Raw genomic sequence first — 20,038 nt, 5'->3', positions numbered from 1 at the left:
GAGTAACCTTGAGGTCTGCATGAATATTATGGAGCTGGGCAAGTATGAATCCACCTGAATTATTGGAATAATAACCATTGGCTAAACTGTCCCACGTCTCTTCTGCCATCAGGTTCTGAACAAATAGTAGGTTGTGGGGTGACTCAGTGTTCTACCTTGCCAAGTTTGTCGCTATGCTGACAAGCACCTCCCAAAGATCACCTTGGACTACAAAGTGCTCTGGACATTCATATTGCTGATTTCACAGAAGAATGACATGAACATTTTACAGAACTTAGTACTCAAACATATTTAATCCAAAGACTTTCAAATACAACCAAGGTGGACATTGTGGAAAGCTTGGCAGAAATAGCTTCATTATTGTGGACAGTTTTATTGTGTTAGAGCTAAAATCTTTCCTTTTTATTTAGACAAAAAGGGGGAATGTTGCAGGATATTCAATCACACTGTGAGCCCCAAGATTGTGTTCTTTTCAAAACCTAAAACTTAACTGTGTGCCAATTACATCCTCTGATGAGTACACTCATTGTACTTATTCCTTATCTAATTCCCTATCCATTTCTGAATCTGTAAAAAGCAGTGGGAAAGGGTACATCATAACAAGAATAAAAGCCTTGGGCATTGCTTCAATCCTTACCTCTGACTCAGACATAATTTATACTTGCCTTAGTCATCTCTCCTGTAAAGGGTGAGAATGGTGGTGATTTCACCTCCCAAAAAGTTCATTTTAAAGATTAAATGGTGATTAGGTTAAAACATAATAATGATCCTTTATTATATGCACAGTTCTCCAGAGAAGGATTACAGAATACAGATACGTTTAGGTGAGTACAGAATATCTATTTAGAAAGTTTCAAAGATTAATCAAACTGTGTAATATTATGTCACAATATGACAGCTAGAACTAATATGTAAATGATGTTTTCATTTTGATTAAATTTTTTATTCTAATTAATTAACTAACTAATTAATTATATATGTCATAAAATGCCCAACAGGTGAGTTGCTTTGTGTCTGCATGGCCCCAAAATTGTTTGCTTTTTTATTTTAATAAAGCAGGGAATAAATTTCCATCTGAAATTAATCTGCCCACATCAGAAAGTCCTACCATTTTATTATATAAGTCTTTCTATTATCAGTGTTAGTCCCAGAATGTTTATGCACATATATGTAATAACCACTGAGTCCAATTAGCTTTATTCATATATAATTGGCTCTGGGGATGAAAACTTAGCAATGGAAACTGTCAAAGGTCTTGTTCCAGAAGAAAACTGATTTTTTTTTCTGTCACTAGTTATTGGTTGGTTTGAATTGTTCAGCTAAGTGAGAGGCCTGGGGAGCCTTCACTCAGCCGTGTTGGCTGATGTGTTCCTTTATAAGTTTCATGTAGACTTTCCATCATATTCAGAAGACACTATCACAGTAAACCTCTCAAAACTTCAGATATTATACTCTTCCTGCCCCTCTTCTGTGATATTTCCAGAACCATAGGTGTAGGAGTTATGCTTTTGGTGTACTTCTTGTTGAAGAACACTCCAAAGTCACTTATCTGCATTTTCATTACTGGGATTGTAATATAAGAAACTTCATTAGCGCAAAAGCATGCTTATTTAGTGAGGCTGAGATCTATGGAGTTACAGAATATATACAAGGTAGTTTTATACTATATCAATTCACCCTTTATGATTTATGTTTTTTTCAGCCACCAGTTCTTGGCTATATTTATATCACTAAGCACAAACTCCCTCCTGGGCTTCTTCCTCTTAAGATGGTCATATGTCCAATCAGAAAGCTCTAGAAATACCCCAAAATATGAGAGCTTTGATTGCACCATTGTGTGTATCATGGAGGGCTGGTTGTGGTCATAACTTACAGGATTTAATCCTGAGTAGGACAGTTGATAACTTTTGAAACCTCACATCTTGCATTATAACCTTCTGTATGAGGTCTACCCATCAGCAAAGAGACTTCTTTATTACTAACATCTTGACTTCCCAAATCCCAGAAACAAAGCGTGTTCTTTCTTCAGCAAGTGGGGATTCCCTGAAGAATATCTAAAACAAATTACTTTTAAGAAATTAAAAGCACAAAGAAGAAAAAAAAAAACAATCCCTGCCTTGTTTTGTATGTCTCTCAATGGAGCTCAGTTGGATATAACTCAAAGTTGGAGAAGCCAAACAGATATTTCAGTCTGTTAAGTGGCAATCTCAAAATCACCAAGGTGTTACTTATTATATGTTTCATCTGTGTTGTACTTGTTCCATCAGGCCAGCTCACATGCCATGTACTCACAATCCACACTGTGCCATGGCTAATTCCTCCTTCCTCCTTTCCTCCTCTCTTGGTCCCTACATGAAACCCAAATCTGGAGTTACATTTCATTAGTGTCATGGCAGGAAGCATTGCAGCATGCACGGAGAGGTAGCTGACAGTTCTACATCCATATTCGAAGGCATCAGGAATAGGGAGAGCCACTAGTCCTGCATTAAGAACCGGAAATGGAAAGTATATCCTCTATTACAAACCTATCCTGCAAGAAGACCACATCCCTTAATCCCTCTCAAATACTACAACTCACTAATGATTCAAATATTTGAGCCTATAGAGGCCATTCCTATTTAAACTACCAAAGAACTATTAGATCTCTGAGTGCACTAAAGAAAAGGTCTGTGCTACAGTTACTATTTTTATAAGTACCAGCACACATTTCACAAAATAAAACTAACAAGATAGGTATTATAATGGATATATCATAACTAAAAGTAAGAAGAGTTTAGAAAAAACTACATATGAAAAAAATAAATTATCTTTCAAGGACGGGAAACTGTGAAATACTTGTTTTGTGAAGAAAAACTAAGTGGGTTTTTCTGTTAAATAAAATTAATAATGTTTCCACAATTTGGAATATTAAAATAAAAGAACCTAAATAAACGCAAGGAAACCAGATATATTTATAAAGGAAGATTAGGGCTCTGGTTTGCAGTCTCAAGTTCTGTCCTGGTCAATCACAAGGAGAGATAATTCTAGTGATGAAATGCCCTCTTACTTTTTATTAACTACTTATTGGCTATCACATAGTTGGTTTCATTCATTTCTAAATCACCTCCATAATCACCCTGCCTGGTCTTTATGGAAATTTTATTTAAACCATATAGTGATGATATCAAACATTGCATCTTGATGATTGGAACTAGCATTTGAGATGCTAGATAAGAGAATGTCTAGACATTGTCTCCATGGACAAGGGAAGAAAAAGGATAGGATTTTCAAACTAATTATTTGTTTATCTTACTCAGAAGTAGCCCTGCATCTTCTGCATTCTCTGAAGCTAGGTATCTGTTACATAGCAATCACTTAATTACAATCTCTTCACTACTAGACTTGCTGCTGTAAGCCTTGCTAAGTTTGATCCTTCACAACACAAAGAGATGAATCTAGAAATCAAGTCCTACCTTGCCATCCTTCCTTTCAAACATTTGTTCACCTTTTAATTGCATGTGACAGAATCTAGGTCTTAGTGTGGTATGAGGATATGAATGTCCTATCCTGATAATGATTCTACAATGCTGATCCTCTTACTTCACTGTAAAATCCAGGAGTACCATGTGATCTATTATCTGTAAACAGATTCAATAAATTTCAACGACCATGTTTTTTACCTTCACTGACGCACAAAAAAGCAAAGTGCAAGGAAAGCTGCTGTGAACAGAACCACCAACATCTTGGAGGAAACTCTGGAGGTTTTCCTTGTCTATGCTGCGTAGAGTGGGTAGCTACCTTTATAAGACATAGCAGGAGAATAGTGCCTTTGATCTCCATACTGAGTGACCTCACCTAGAACAAAGCAGGATACAGTTGATCCTGGACTATATTTTGAGAGTTCTGCCAGGTAGCATGGCATGAGGCATTGGCAGGGTGACTTGGGCAAAGTTGATGAAGGATAAACAAACTGTCAATCCTGATATTAGATGTTGCTATTCTGTGAATTTAATTATATTTGGAAGGCAGTTGATATATTTGCTTATGCTTGTACTAACTGGTATTTTGGCAAAGTGAAGATCCTTCAAATCTTTAGCTTTCATTTTCAACCATACACATCACCATACTGTGCATTTGGGTATGATGATCGATTAAGGTACTTATGATTCTAGAAGTCATTTTTGTGGGGTAAGATGCAAACTTGCAACCTCAACCTACCCAGAACCAAAAAGACTCCCCAAACATCCTAAATTTTTATTTTGTAATGGTGAATGATTTGTGCTTTCGATTTCTAAAAGAAAAATCTAATCATGTGTGTGTGTGTTTGTGTGTGTGTGTTTGTGTGCGTGCGTGCGTCGTGTGTGTGTGTGTGTGTGAGAGAGAGAGAGAGAGAGAGAGAGAGAGAGAGAGAGAGAGAGAGAGAGAGAGCGAGCGCATACATGTGGGCATATTACTTAAGATGCAAAGAGGAAAACTTGGCTGTTGGTCCTTAGATACATCGTTTCATTTTTTACTTGGGAATTGGTATCTCATTGGCCTAAAACTGCCATGCTAATGAGGTATTTGGCTGACAGGTCTCCAGAGATTGAGTTATCCCCCTCTCCTATCTCACCATTATGCTATTTTACCAGTGTGTCCTGTTACCTGACTTTTTCCTTGGGTTTAGAGGGATCACATGCTGAGTTCTGATGTTTTTGAAGATTCTGAATGATCATAACTAGGTTTCCCATTATCAGAAGGCAAGCACTATAATCACTGAGAGACATTCAGTTCTAAAATATTCTATCCCTGTTAGAAGTCTGTTGCAATCCATAGATTTAAAACTGCCACTGCATGGGCAGATTACTGGGATATGAGTCAACTACATGCTGACTTAACCTTCAGATAAGATAGAAGGAGCAGAGGGAGAGCCATGCTCACCTGTGAGTGTATATGGAAACAACAACTTGGGGAAAAGTCATCCTTGCCTTAGGTGAGTACTACTAAATAACACCTGCTTGTGCCCTTTGCCTGACCTTCTTTTATTGTCAAAAAAGTGTGAAAGAGATTAACGCATCATAAAGAAAGTTATCCACTTGGACAAAAGTCATGGAAGACCTAACAGCAAACATTATCATTTATAAAGTGCTCTGTTAAGCCAGGAGTAAGACCATGCCAAGCTACCAAGTATGCATGCTGAAGCCTTTAGGCATCCACTTGTCTTAGAATATAGATACAACGACAAGCATGCATCTATTAATATTGGAATTCCACATATTGAAAGATGTGAAATACTTACTTCATATTAGTTGAGGATGGTTCCCAAAATATTTTAAAGGCCAACAGGTTTGGAGATTACATGGCCAACAACAAAGTAGGAATTGGAGCAGCCCCCTTCTCCATGGCTTCCAGAGAATAATGTTCTCTGTATCCCTCAGTACTAAATATCTGTGGGCCAAAGTGCTCTCTATTTCTGTTGTGAAATTCGTTGTTTTAGCATATTTGACAATTTGTAGCACAGGTTTTGGTTTTCAGTCATTTCGTTATATTCTTTACTTATACAAATACATGTCTGACTTATCTCTATCTGCTTCACTCATTCTGATATTAGAGCACAGCACCCAGAAGACCTTGGCTTCTGCCAATGAGGTTTCTGTTTCCTGATGCCAGTGGAGTGAAGATAGTTAACCTTGCGGTGAAGAAGGCAGCATTCTGCATGAAAGCCAAGCAACCAGAGAAATACTATGTGTCCTACATTTGTAAATCTCAAGAATCCTGTAACTGTACTGTCTCCTGGACTGTCTGAACTGTAACTGGACTTCTCAAATGCTTTTCTCCTTCCTGTCCTCAGAACCAATATCCAGCCAGTAATTTCCAGTCTGATGGATTCTGACTGAGCTGTGTCTATGTCATCAATTCTCTACTGACTAAGAAATTTCAGAAGACGAAATAGAGACATTACGGGTTAACTGTGTTGGACTGGAGGTATTTCATTAACTGCATCCATAAAAATTCAAAGAGCAAACATACTGACTTTTACCTGTTTAAGATCTTGATAAAGTCTCTCCCACGAAGAGAAAAACATGTCCTTTAAGGCTCTTTGTGAGATTCCAGTTTTAAAAGCATAATATTGAATAGGGCCTTAATAATTTCATGTGGTTCCAATTTAGTGAGTTTCCCTAAAAAGAACAGGGTAGATGAACTGGCAAAGATATTCAAGAGCCACGTGGCCTACTGGCACCTGGAAGTTTTGTGACAGTAGAGATAGCTGTCTCTAACTAGGGATAGCTACACTAAAAACATGCACTGTGGAAGTATTACTACAATGTACCCCCATTCTCTGACAGCATACATCAGTCCAAACCAACTAAGTCACATGGGACAATGTTGCTGTCTTGTCTCATCACCATCATGAGGCAATGCCTCAAAGAATCCAGAAGGGAAATACAAAATATCTTTAGAGAAACAAATTTGAATCCTCACACATTTGAAAATTATTTGCCCATGTTAGAAGACAGTGTATTTAAAATTCTCCCATCTGAAATAATGACTTTTGGCTTTTTACAGAACCAGTCAGCTAGGAATCAAACCAGTGGTAAGCATGCCTTCTATGACTGAGACAGCTTTCTATGAATCCAACTCCTCTTGCTTCCATTAGATTAAGGGAATGAAAAAAAAAATAGTCCTGGCTTCCAGGGTCTTCAGGGCTGAAAGCAAATCGTGGAAAGAAGATAAAAATGAGCCATTCTCATGTTCTTGATGAGGCATAGGAAACCCAAGTGATTAGAAATGTTCCTATGAAATTGATCAACCATTCATGTACACCATCACAGACCCTGCATATAGGCTTAGAAGACACATGTTCTCTCTCTCTCTCTCTCTCTCTCTCTCTCTCTCTCTCTCTCTCACACACACACACACACACACACACGCAGACACACACATACAAACACAGACAGACAGACAGACAGACAGACACACACACACACACACACACACACAAAGGGGGATACTTTCAGCACTTCTGAAGAAGTCATTAATTGCCTTGACTCTTAAAGAAGAGTTAACAAATGGTTTAGTCTGTAAGCATCTGTTGCTTTGATAATTATGTGTCTGTCCCATAGACTCCACAGAATGTGTCCTGACTATTTTAATGATTTTATACACATGTTGTTGTTTACATATTTATCTCTACTTATATGGGCCCTTATTTCTCAATCAGCAATTCCAAGACTGAAAAGCAGTCAAACTGAAACATTTGTAATGATGCAAACATAATTTAGTGGAGGAATACATGGTATATTCATAACATTGTTCTAAAAACTAAGGGTTTTTTCCATTTCTTATACAAATGCCTATGTCAACCCTATGTGTGTGAACATTGCCTATTTGATGTGCAAGGCTATGTTTGTCTCATGAAATTTAGATTCTTACCTATGTTAGTGTTATGGCCCCTATAATATGCTCACCGTTTCATTAAATCAACTACCTTGGGACTCAAGCTTAATGCTTCAATTTATTTTCTAGTTATAATATAGAGAGTAGTGGATCCTCTGAAAATCTATACTTTGGGAAAAACACCTAACATCTGTGTAGTTTTGACATTAAGGGGCAAATTTGTAAGTGTATTTTAAGACTGATGTTCTAAAATATACTTAACACGTATTTCCTATCAGCATAAAATTTATGGCTCACTCACACACTTACAAAGCAGGTGCCAGACACAATCTTCCTGAAGGAAAGTGGATGCCCAAGTCTAGTAAACGGAAAAATGTTCATACTGGAAAGTATTATAATGAATGCAGTGTGCTCACTCTAAAGATATCTTAACTCTTTGAAACGTAAGGAATACCCTGAGTGGTATATGAACTTTTAATGATGAGTGCTGTTTAGGAGTTGCTTTAAGTATCATGTTCCATTTTACTCAAATTAGGAAAGAAAATTTTAAAAATTATTTCTATTATTTTGGAATAAAATTACATCATTTACTATTTCCCTTTACTTTCTCAAATCTTTCTTTCTCATGTTCAAATTTATGGCTTTTTTCATTGCTACATAATATGTATATGTGTGAATGTATGTAAACCAGCTGTGTCCTAGAGTTTGATGAAGTATTGGTACAGCTAGATATCCTATGAGAGATTATTTGGTGGTTATAATTGTTTTATATATATATATATATATATATATATATATATTTTAAATTATTTATTAGATATATTTCTTTACTTACATTTCAAATGTTATTCCCTTTCCTGGTTTCCACTCCATAAGCCCCTATCCCATTCCCTTCCCTCACCCATATGAGTATTCTCCCCATACATTCCCCTTACTACTCCCCTCCATATTTCCCTGCATTGGAGCTCCAACATTGGCAGGATGAAGGGCTTCCCCTTCCACTGGTGACACAACAAGGCTATTCCCTGCTACATATGCAGTTGGAGACCTGGGTCAGTCCATGTACAGATTTTCAGTAGTCATTTAGAGCCTGGAAGCTTTAGTTGGTTGGCATTGTTGTTCTTATGGGGTTGCAAGCTCTGTCAACTATTTCAATACTTCCTCTAATTCCCTCAATGAGGTCCTGTTCTCAGATAAGTGGTTTGCTGCTAGCATTGACCTCTGTATTGGACCTGCTTTGGATGTGTCTCTTAGGAGAGATCTATATCCAGTCCTTTTCAGCATGCATTTTTTAGCTTCATCAATCTTATCTAGTTTTGGTGGCTGTATACACACACACACACACACACACACACACACACACACACACACACACACACATATATGGGCTACGTGTGGGTCAGGCTCTGAATGGCCATTCCTTGAGTCACTGCTCTAAACTTTGCTTCCATATCATCTCCTATGGTTATTTTCCCCTTTTAAGAAGGAGTGTGAGTATCCGCATTTTGGTCACCCTTATTCTTGAGCTTCCTGTGGTCTGTAGATTGCATCTTGGGTAATTCAAGCTTTTTGACTAATATCCACTTATCAATGAGTGAGTACCAAGTGTGTTTTTCTGTGACTGGGTTATCTCACTCAGGATGATATTTTCTAGTTCATTCCATTTGCCTATGAATTTCATGAAGTCATTGTTATTGATTGCTGAGTAGTATTCCATTGTGTAGATTACACATTTTCTCTATCCATTCCTCTGCTGAAGGGCATCTGTGTTCTTTCCAGTTTCTGGCTATTATAAATAAGGCTGCTATGAACATAGTGGAACATATGTCTTTATTGTATCTTGGAGCATATTTTGAGTATATACCCAGGAGAGGTATAGATGGATCCTCAGGTAGTGCAATGTCCAATTTTCCTGAAAAACTCCAAACTGATTTCCAGAGTGGTTGTACCAGTCTGCAATCCCACCAACAATGGAATAGTGTTCCTCTTTCTCCATATCCTCGCCAGCATCTGTTGTCACCTGAATTTTTTATCTTAGCCATTCTTACTGGTGTGAGGTGGAATTTCAATATCATTTTGATTTGCATTTCCCGGATGAATAAGGATGTTGAACATTTCTTTAGGTGCTTCTTGGCCATTCAAGCTTCTTCAGTTTAGAATTCTTGTTTTACTATTTTCCTCATTTTGGAATAGGGGTAATTAGTCCTCTGGATTCTAACTTCTCAAGATCTTTGTGTATATTAGGTATTAGCCATTTATCAGATGTAGGATTGATAAACATTTTTTGCCAATCTGTTGGTTGCTGTTTTTTCTTAATGACAGTGTTCTTTGCCTTACAGTATCTTTGCAGTTTTAGGAGGTCCCATTTCTTGATTTTAGAATGCAAATGATTGCAGTTCGGTTAAAAATCATTCCCAAGGGCCTATGTGTTTGAGGATCTTCCCCACTTTTTCTTCTATTAGCTTGAGTATATCTGGCTAGATGTGAAGGTCCTCTTTCCACTTGGCTTTGAGCTTTGTTCAGGGTTATAAGAATGGATCTATTCACATTCTTTTACATGGAAACCTCCAGTTGAACCAGCACCATTTGTTAAAAAAGCTATCTTTTTTCCACTGGATGGTTTTAGCTCCTTTGTCAAAGATCAAGAAACCATAGGTTTGTGGATTCATTTCTGAGTCTTCAATTCTATTCCACCACCATTCAGTACTTACTATTGACCTGACCTGACTCAGCAGGATGCCAAGCATCCCTGACTCTTCTTTGGGACTTTAGCCTAGAAGGATGCAGTAAGAAGCAGGTTGTCAATGATTCAGGTCTAAATTGTACAGCATGAAATGTGAACCACAATGTTAAAGTGATACACTGAAATTTCAAGTATTAGAAATGAAATTCTAATTTGATGTAACTGTGACTCTGTCCTTGTTAGTTGTGGTCCTGGGAGGACCTGCTTCTATATTATCTTGTATATTAGTGTTAATGTTCTTTCTCTTATGGAAGATAAAGATGGACAGTATTCTTCTAATAAATGAGAAACTCCATATATTGTGTTATATACCTGTGTTTACCCCTTAGATGACTTTTTTCATTACTGCAAGCAATTAGTGCACCACAATGGAATACATGGTAAATGAGACAAGACTGATGGGATGCTTTTGCCCATGTATTGAATTCCCCAGATCTGTTTTAAATTAGATGAAAGGTAATATAATTGAACTGAAAGACTGAATATTATTTCCTTCTCTTCCTTGTGTATTAGAGGAAAAAAGTGGCAGAAGAGATTCGAGGTAAGTGGTATACCAGTCAATCCTAGAACACACAGTACTCACATGAACCACAAGATGGTATGCTTCATAGAGCTATCTTCACATTTACACTTTATTTATCTATTTAATCCAGAAAATTAAACTGCACTATGTTCACTATTACTTCCTCTCAGAATTACTCTTGACGTGTTAGTTCCCCGGTCTTTTGATTGGCTATAAACATGAACAAGGTGGTCTGACATCACCTTCAAATCTATCTGTCTGTGTCTGTAACAACACCATGCAGTTGTTATCACTATTGCTCTGTAATACTGTTTGAGTTCAGGGATAGTGATTCCCATGGAAATCTTTTTATTGTTGAGGATAGTTTTAGCTAACCTGGGTTTTTTGTTATTCCAGATGAATTTGCAAATTTGTTCTGTCTAACTCTATGAAGAATTGGGTTGGAATTTTGATGGGCATTGCACTGAATCTGTAAATCACTTTTGGTAAAATGGCCATTTTCACTATATTAATATTGCCTATCCATGAACATGGGAGATCTTTCCATCTTCTGAGATCTTCTTCAATTTCTTTCTTTGGAGGCTTGAAGTTCTTATCATACAGATCTTTTACTTCCTTGGTTAAAGTCACACCGAGGTATTTTATATTATTTGGGACTATTATGAAGGGTGTCGTTTCCCTAATTTCTTTCTCGGCTTGTTTCTCTTTTGTGCAGAGGAAAGCTACTGATTTATTTGAGTTAATTTTATACCCAGCCACTTTGTTGAAGGTTTTTATCAGGTTTAGTAATTCTCTGGTGGAACTTTTGGGATCACTTAAATATAGTATCATATCATCTGCCAATAGTGATATTTTGACTTCTTCCTTTCCAATTTGTATCCCTTTGATCTCCTTTTGTTGTCTGATTGCTCTGGCTAAGAATTTCAAGAACTATATTGAATCAGTAGGAAGAGAGTGGTCAGCCTTGTCTAGTCCCTGATTTTAGTGGGATTGCTTCAATTTTCTCTCCACTTAGTTTAATATTAGCTACTGATTTGCCATACATGGCTTTTACTATGTTTAGGTATGGGCCTTGAATTCCCATTCTTTCCAGGACTTTTATCATGAAGGGGTGTTGAATTTTGTCAGATGCTTTCTCAGCATCTAATGAAATGATCATGTGGTTTTATCTTTCATTTTGTTTATATAGTGGATTACGTTGATGGTTTTCCATATATTAAACCATCCCTGCAAGCCTGGGATGAAGCCTATTTGATAGTGATGGATGATTGTTTTGATTTGCTCTTGGATTCGGTTTGCAAGAATTTTATTGAGTATTTTTGCATTGAAATTCATAAGGGAAATTGGTCTGAAGTTCTCTTTCTTTGTTGGGTCTTCGTGTGGTTTATGTATAAGAGTAATTGTGGCTTCATAGAAGGAATTCGGTATCGCTCCATCTGTTTCAATTTTGTGGAATAGTTTGGATATTATTGGTGTGATGTCTTCTATTAATCAGCTGCTTGTTGGTCCTCTTGGAGGGGAGCTATATTATGCTCCGGTCTGTAAGTAAACCATAGCATCAGCACTAGGGTCAGGACTTGGAGCCTACCCTTGTGATGGATACCAATGTGGGCCAGGTATTGGACCTCCTTTCCCTCAGTCTTTTCTATAATTTTGTCTATGGGATGTCAACCACATCCTTCCTCATGATACCCTATCTTTATATTGGAGATAGAAACTAAAACATTCCTCTACCCACTGTTAGGGATTTCATCTAAGCTACCTCTTTTAGAATCCTGAAAGTCTCTCACCTCTCAGTCCTCTGGTACATTCTAGACTCTACCCTACCTCCTACCTCTTTGGGTTGCCTGTTTTCATTCCCTCAGCAATTCACCTGGCCCTCAGGTCTTCACTTTGGTTTTTTCCCTAGCCACAATATTTGATCATATTCCCCCTTTCCACTCCCTGTTCCTTCTCTCACCCATATCCTTCCTTCCCTCTGCCTCCTGTGCTTGAGTTCCTCTCCCTCTCAAGTGAGATTGGAGCATTGTGTAACTGCAATATTTTGCTTGAAGATGTACAATATTACATAAAAAGAAGTTAGGAAATAAAAGTGTATGGCAATATCTTTATTCCAACGAGTACTCCTGCCCATTTTAGGTTAAGTAACAAGAATGATATCCACAGTACTTTATTATGAATAATAAATATTTGTTTTGTTACATTTCAGGGCTCCAAAAGCTAAAGATCATAGAACTCCATGTATTGAGTGTCTAGTCAGAACCTTTCCTCAGAGTCAGTTCTCTGACACATGCTACTTAAATGTACTGATCGGGGTGGTAGCACTGGTTTACAAGTTTCAAAAACATTTTGTACTTTATCCTAAGCATCTAAACTAAAACGCTGGCAGTTTGACAGTTTAAGAATAAAGAAATATATGAGTATTTCCCCAATTTTAAGTCACAAAAAGAAAAACATCCTCTTGAAAGATGGAGAAGGAATTAATTCAAAACTTTCAGTAACCAAGCTTATTAGACTAAAGACAATTTTCACACACATTTCTAGACCAGTACCTGATATATGTGACATCTGGTGATTACCACTGCTGATGTTGAAGAACTTCTAACTGTAGACTCACAGCACCATGGTATTTAAAGAAGACAACAGACAACCTGTTCATCTGTATTATTGACATCAATATCAACAGTGGTTAATTAAAAACACGAGGTCAAAACAAGGCTTGCAGCATGGCTCTCATAAAGGGAAGGGTACTCTGAAATATTAGACTTAAAATGGTGTACTTTAAAAAGGAAAATGGAACACTATGTTACTCCTTGGCAATTTGTGTAGCTAGCTTAACTACTATGATATCTATGAATACCAGTTAAACCTTGATGCTCTAGAATACTGACTGGGGGTAGACCCTGAATACATTCTATAGTCATTATGAAATAGGATGGAATGAGTGTCTACTTTCATTTACCATCTGTTAAAGTGTGATATCCTAATGAATTTGAGACCTGGGTTGAAATAACTGCTACATTAATAAAATTGTGACTGAATATAAAGTACACAGGACCCACACAATGTTACTCATAGAATTTGCACTGTAAAGAGTGTCAGAAATATCTGCTGTCTTCCCTTTTTGGTAGAATACTGGTGATTATAATATCCCTTCCTGACAACAAAAATTATTTGAAGAGTAGACTCAGACTCATGAAATAAGGGAAGTTCAAATTATGTCAAAACTTTGAATATTCCTTCAATAATATTCATTTCAGAAGTCACAGTGCATACCTTTTATAAATAAAACAATGGCAGTCTTCATAACCATCACAAGTTCTGGGCTAAGTCCCAAGTCAAGTCAGGGATGCAAAGAATCCTGTTTGCCAGGGTAGATGTCATCCTGTAAGGGAACTGAAAAGTATCAGTGTTCTGAATCTCTCTATAAGGAGAGTTGCCTCATTTTTTTCTCTTTTCTAGAAAGGATTGAGAACAACTCTAGAGCCTCCTCCAGGATGGCGGTTGTTTCGCTGTCAGAAGTCCTGCTGGCCCTGAGCTCAGTTCAAAGCTCAAGTGAAGGTATAAGAAAATAGGTTGGAGTGGATTTTTTCTAATTCTAGGAAAACCACACTGTAGGAAAAAGGGAGATAGATGGAGATTATCAATATTATGTTCAATGTATTATGCATACTGAGGAAACTAGTTGTGTTGTATAATGGGTGAATTATAGATAGAAATGATAAAAACACCTCAAAATTGCTAGGAAAATATAGATTCATGTAGCAAGCCTGATCCTTTATGCATAAAGATAGACATATAAAGATAGAAAGCCAAATTAGACATTTTTGAATTTATAAATTGATGCAGGGATTTCATGCATGAATACTTTATATAGATTGTGCTTCCCAAGCTCCTCCTGTTTCCTACTGTTTCTCAAATTCATAACTTCCTCATTATCATTGTACCCACAAATACATACACAGAGAGAGTGGGTGAGGAAGGGAGGGAGAGAGGAAATGGAGAGAGAGAGAGAGAGAGAGAGAGAGAGAGAGAGAGAGAGAGACCTACGTCTATCAAATGTTGCAGGTATGTAGAGGTATTTTGATGGTGCCTGCACCACCATGGTACCAAGTACCAGGCATAGACCTGGGGGCATGGGGGGAGTATAATTCGTTTTACGAAGAGGTCAAACCTTACTGAAGTACACAGAATATAAACCCCAAGTCCACTGAGTGGGAAATTCCAGGAAGCATAGTGGAAAAACAGGCTTAGGCCCTCAGGAACAAAGAACAGGAATTGATTCAGGTATATTACTGCCCAGGTGTAAATGCCCAGGTGTCACTGCCTAGGTGCTAACAAGAGGTGGGGGTGTTTCTTTGTTAGGAACAGATGCTTCTGCAGGAATCAGCAAGGCTTAGCACGGGTCATTCATTAGATGGGGCTGGAGAGGGACTTACATTTCCACTTTTATTTATTTATTTATTTATTTATTTATTTATTTATTTATTTATTTATCTTTTTTCGGAGCTGGGGACCAAACCCAGGCCCTTGCGCTTGCTAGGCAAGCGCTCTACCACTGAGCTAAATCCCCAACCCTTATTTATTGTTTTAAGTTGTGCCTGTCTTAGGAGACTTTAGGAAAACCAATCGCCTTGCCCATCTTTTTGAATTTCTGCCACTCTCAGGGCCCCTGTCTTAGGTGAGCATTGCCACAAAGTTGTCTTTCTTTGGCTAACTACTTTTTTTTTTTTTTATTAACTTGAGTATTTTTTCCGGGCAAACATCCCCCTCCCCACTCCCCTTCCTTATGGGTGTTCCCCTCCCAACCCTCCCCCCATTGCAGCCCTCCCCCCCACAGTCTAGTTCACTGGGGGGCTAACTACTTCTTGTAAAGGTCGAGCCAAATTTGGGCAGAGGGATTGTCTCCTGCCAAGTAGAGCATCACCTCCTTAGTCTCTGCCCAGGACTGGGAGTGCTGTCTGTGAATGTGAAAAGAAACAAAAGGCAATGAAGATGCAAAAGTCTTTCTGATGATGGTTCAGGATCAGCTGATCTTATTCTGAATGACTTGCAGGCAACAGAACCATCCCTGAGATCTGTAAAACCAGGGCAGAGTGTCCTGGTTCCCAGCAGCTTCACATAGATAGCAGTTCTGTGAAGAATAGTCAACACTATCTTCAACATTAGCACCATTAAGGTAACACAAAGATCATCAATCCATTTTTCCAAACATATTAATCTTCTTGGATATGTAAAACATTAACATTTTTGCTAAATGAATAACAAAAGTAACTGTCTTAACTTCTTGGGTCAAAGCAATAATTTTATTAATTAAATAGCAAAATCATTATCCCAGCAACAATGAAAGTCACCATCCTATTGTTTCTGATTAAAGCCGGACTCATTTCTTCCAATATTTATAAGCCTTTTTCAGAATATCAAGGTCCTATAATACCCACAAGCAATAAAACAAAAGCTGGTACATGCCAGATTTCAAGGCTTCCAAATATATCAGCAAGACTCTGCAGGGGGCAACCACTTGTGGAGCACCAAGAGGGTCCAGCAGTGTTTAAGGCTCTCTACTTGAGTTTGGATAACCTATAAGGGCATGTACTCCTAGAGAGAACAACTTTTCCTTCTCTTAGCAGCTATGCTTACTTATAACTCTTCATTTTTCAGTAGGCTTTTACTCTCATTCACATTCAGAAATTGACTATGCAACTATGGCACATGTGACTTGGTATAAATGTTTTTTCTTTTATTTCCTTCTTGGGAAATGGTACTAACATAAGGAAAGAAAATAATGAAGAAAATTGTCATAATGATGTAGTAAAACTTGGTCTTGCAATAAAAATAGCAAATACTAGTTGTATGTTATGAAGGATTTTAGAATGTCAAAATGTTGTCTTCATTTTTGGCAGGTGGTTGAGATTCAGTAATCACACTCTTATTTTCCTGTATCTTCCTCTCTTTTGAGGCATTACAGAGTGTGGTTGACAAGCTCACACACATTATAGAGATGATGAATAGAAATCACACATACTAACTTATGCAACTCTTCCATATGCTACTTCTGGACGACATTATTTTGAATAAGGATATGGCCTGATTTCTATTCCAGTAATAGCCTGTATGTTCTCCAAAGGAGAAATGACTGCTGAGAGATGGCACCAAATGCAAAGTCTGCTTATTTTGACTTCTCCATGGCAGTAAGACTTGTTAAGCTATTTCACTCTTTCTCAGCATTCCCATAAAACTTACAAAATTTCATTGTTAATACTGAACAGAAAACTTGTTCTTTGCTCCCTTTCTCCTTCTTTACACAACTTTATTGTTGATAATATGGAAAATTTTCATTGTGAATATTCAGAGAATCTGGTGAGAACATTTATTTTTTTCTTTCTTGGTTCATTCTGTGTATTTCTAGATCTTTGAAAAAAGTTTCTTTTGTCTCAATTCATAGTACATTCTGTGGTGAGACTGAAGTTCATAGAAAGCCTGTCAGTACCATATATAACATTGCTTCCTGGGAATTGTAATACATTTAATCTAACATCTAATTTTGTGGAGAAATTTAAGAAAAAAACACTTGTTTCAGGAGCTTAGATAAGAGGGGGTGGTAAGATGGGGAGAAGAACACCCGTATAGAAGGGGATGGGGAGGGTTAAGAGGCTTATGGAGAGGAAACCAGGAAAGGGAATAACATTTGAAATGTATATAAGAAATACTCAAGTAAAAAAAGAAAATATCCAATAAAAGAAAAAAAAGGAAGGCACCAATATTACCTGCATATAGAAGAACTATCAAGATCAGGAAATGAACATGATGTTATTGGCTTCTGACAAATAAGTCTAGACTGCCAATATGTGATGACATCATACAAATGCAACATGATGTCAGTTTTTTACTTTCTGTAATATACTTACAGAGAAAAGAGATCTAGATGAGCACATACTTAAGTGACTAATAACTGGAGAATACCCTTTCGGATTCTCTACTAATAGTGAAAGTCAAGAGGAAATCTCTCAACCAAAAGCACTCCACAGTGAGGACAGCTACCCACATTAATACCGTTCACTTCCCCACCTCCAACAAGGACTACCCCATGGTGGAGATAAGTACTCCCATTCTCAACATACTCCACACCACCACCCACACAGACCATCACATAGTGGAGGCAACCATACACAACCTTGCCCTCCTCAACCTGATCAAAGCAACCAGCCTCATCCTTTCCCTCCTCATCCTGACCATGACCACCAGACTCAGCCTTGTCATCCTCACCCTGATCATGGCAGCCCCACACATCCTTGTCCTCTTTGACAAGATCAAGATAACCAGACTCAGCCTCAACCTCCTCATCCATACCTAGGCAACCAGACTCAGCCTCATCCTCGACCAGGTCAAAGCAACGAGACTCAGCCTTATATTCCTCACCCTGACCATGGCCACCAGACTCAGCCTCATCCTTGTTACCCTAACCGTGGCAACCAGACACAGCCTTGTCCTCCTTGAACAGGTTGAGGGAAACAGATTCATCCTCCTCATCCTCCTCAACCAGGTCATCCTCCTCACCCTGATCAGCAACATATACCACAGCAAGATGGAAGCAATTAGATAGGATTTCACCCTCCTCCTCCTCACTATTTACACAGCCTACCTCAACACGAGGTAATCAGTTATAACTTCATCAATTTCATGCTAAGTGACCCAATGAAAACAATAGCATTGATTCCAATAAAGGCAAAGGAAAAAGGCACAAGGTCAGCTACTTCACTAATCATAATTCAGTGTCTGCTAGAGATATGATTTATTCACTAAGCAAAGACCTTAGTTCCTACAATTTCCTCATTTACAGAGCCCTAAAGTAAACCGAGAACATGCAAACCTATAGGGTAATGGAAACACAGTTCAAATATTTTTAGTCCAATATTTTCTTTGCTTTTTAAAAGTTTTCCTACACAATATTTATTTTCCTGAAATGTCATTTCAATGTAGTCTATTTTTTCCAGTGAGAATTTGTTTGGTATCTATCTATCTATCTATCTATCTATCTATCTATCTATCTATCTATCTATCTATCTATCATCTATCTATCCCAGCATTGGTTTGGGACTCTCTTTCTATACTGAGGTTTCTGCTTTCTTTCTCAATTTCACTTATTTTCCAGCTCATGTCTTCATCTCAATAACCTTAACTCTGTTTAACACAAAAGTGCTCAGGTTGAATGTCTCTTTTAAGACCTGTCTATGTATCTTGTAGACTTTCAAATGCTTACTTGGTCCATTGACACATCCTTAAACTAAAAGTAAAATAAAATAATAATTTAACATCAAAAAGCAATGTGTTGCTAAATTTTAAATTTGTGTCTTATTTTTAATTATCTCCATCTCTTACTGAAAATCTCATTTAGAACACTGTCTTGGGAGTGTTCAAACAGTATGTTCTCCCAATGAATTATCTCATAATTTATGTATAAATATTTACTGCTCATTTCAAATCATGATTTCTCAGAAAGGTCTCATGTCAGGAAATTTAGCTTTTAAAATTTCAATCGCATTTTATTCCATTTTTTTCTCTCCGCAAATTTCTCATATTTCTGTCCAATTATTTGTTTCTATTTTCCTCACTATTGCTTGCTTTTTTATCTTCACTACTTTTTCTAAATGTACAGCATCTATTATACAATGATTCCATAATAGTTTGGTTACTTCCTGTTCATAGATGCTTGTAGGTATTTCAAAGTCTCTGTTAAATTTAACAGAGACCACTCTGTAACATCACTTTTCCTTTCAATATAAACTAAAAGATAACTTAGAATAACTTGTATTTCATCATGGTAAATGCTACAATTGAAAGAACATCCTGTGTTGAGTGACTATTATGAATGAACAAAACATTATTAGGAACAAAAAGTAGGCAGGAGAGAAAAATCTATGAAATGGGGCTCTTTGTTACTATTGTTAGTGAGTGCAGAAGGAGTCAGAAAATGTTTCCTATAGAAATCCATATCTATGATTTTTTTGTGTTTGTTTATTTGTATATAGGAAATGGGAAAGTACATATTAGAAGTTATGTCACTGGAGCTGTGCTTGTGACTGTTCCTATGTCATCACAACACTCACAGACTAAAGATTGGCCTATGATACACATCAAGAGTTACACAAAGTATACCATCGGAAACTATACTAAATCTTCAGTTTCACAATAAAAACCCAGAATGTAATTTCTCCTTGTTTTGTGTCTTTTCTTGATGTATGAAGACTAAGGATGCAAAATCACAACATCCATGACACTTTTTCATGGGTATTTTTGGAAAACTTATTTTCTTCATTTACCAATGAGCCCATTTCATGTAAAGATATGGGTTACTCTCAGACTGATCTTCATTGTACAGAGTAAAGGAAATGGCATAAGCTATTTTCATAATTTTA

General features: G+C 37.3%; 1 pseudogene; it reads left to right on the top strand.

Moving 5' to 3' along the window:
* Positions 1-14,119: 14,119 nt before the first annotated feature.
* Positions 14,120-18,413, top strand: Pam-ps1 (peptidylglycine alpha-amidating monooxygenase, pseudogene 1; annotated as a pseudogene).
* The last annotated feature ends 1,625 nt before the right edge of the window (positions 18,414-20,038 follow it).

The sequence above is a fragment of the Rattus norvegicus genome, chromosome 4, assembly GCF_036323735.1.
Source record: "Rattus norvegicus strain BN/NHsdMcwi chromosome 4, GRCr8, whole genome shotgun sequence".
Classification (NCBI taxonomy): domain Eukaryota; kingdom Metazoa; phylum Chordata; class Mammalia; order Rodentia; family Muridae; genus Rattus; species Rattus norvegicus.
The sequence above is the reverse complement of the archived record's forward strand: the minus strand, read 5'-3'. Positions and strand labels throughout refer to the sequence as shown.